This window comes from Rhododendron vialii, chromosome 7a (assembly GCF_030253575.1).
Source record: "Rhododendron vialii isolate Sample 1 chromosome 7a, ASM3025357v1".
NCBI lineage: Eukaryota > Viridiplantae > Streptophyta > Magnoliopsida > Ericales > Ericaceae > Rhododendron > Rhododendron vialii.
The window spans coordinates 10,428,585-10,430,000 of NC_080563.1; positions in this window are offsets into that span (position 1 = coordinate 10,428,585).

Here is a 1,416-nt window from a genome sequence, read left to right on the forward strand (position 1 = left end):
GAAGGCCATGCTCCTGGAGATTGGGGTGGGGGCGGGGAGAGAGAGAGAGAGAGAGAGAGAGAGAGAGAGAGCGCTCCTGGAGATTGGTGTGGTGGGGTGGGGTGGGGTGGGGTGGGGGGGGAGAGAGAGGGGGGCGTACTCCTCCACTTCCCAATTGCAAAAGAGACCAATTAAGAGATGGAATTTGGTAGGTTACTTTCATTGCCCATTGGGTCATTTAAGTTGACCCAATTAATGCCCAATTATGACCCAACTAATAATGGGTTAGCTGGGTTTGAACCCATTCTTACCCAACTAATAAATGGGTTGGGTTGGGTCTATTTTCTAGTTGATGGGTTTGGGTTTGTTAATGGGTCTGGGTTCAATTTGCCACCCCTAGTTCTGATTTTAAAAAAAAAATGCTAATGTGCATAATTCGTAATGCATCAGGTATTTTCATACACAACTAATAGCAAATAAGTGCTATGCACAGAAGTCGCAATACAAAAAATAAAAGTTACTCCAATATTTTTCGATTGTGTTTATTTTATTTTGATTTCATGTGAATACACGAATGAAACATGATCAAGCAAGGCAAATAAAAAACACAAAGATCAAAAAAGCCAATACAACAAAATATTACCATGGAATAATTGTAAATTTGTAATATTATGGAGATGTATTAACCTTTAAATTGTCTTCACCACAAATATGACACGACCAGAACTCCATTAAAAAAGTACCATAAAATCTAGTTTTCATGAATATCATTAAATTATTTATGTTGATCGATCTGCACAATGGAATTCAAAATTGAACAATTAAATTTGAAACTTACTAAAGTCATAAGTTTTCCATGCTAAACCGGTGCTGTGCAAATCTCAATCCGTGTTTGCACATATGATTCGTCGATTCGACACAAATTCAAGCACACACGGTAACCTGTGTCATACACAGGACAAATCCAAGACACGTGCAAATTTCAATTCATGTATGTACCAGCTAGTGGTTTTAAACTGATCAGTCTGATTTTTGTTTACAATACATAGTTCGCAATGCAAGTTTACAATAATCGATTCGAGTAACGAACACTGTTAATGTTTGCAAACTTGATTTCTACTTAAATCAGTTTGTTTTGAGGCGGCGAGTGAGTTTGGAGAGGCGGACCTGCTTCAGCGCCACCACTTGGCTGGTTGTCCGGTGGCCAAAATTATTCCGTAAATACTACTATCACAATTTTGAAATGGGTCCGCATACACTGATTTGAAATGTTCAAGGAATTGCTTCGTTGACTGACTGTCAAAAAGAGTTACTACAAATGTTCCTAGCTTCTAAAACACCATTTGAAGAATTGTTTCAGCAGTTTCACAAGGGGATTGATTTTCACACTCTCATTTTTACTAACCGTACCACTTTCCTTTTTGTTTCTAGTGTGTG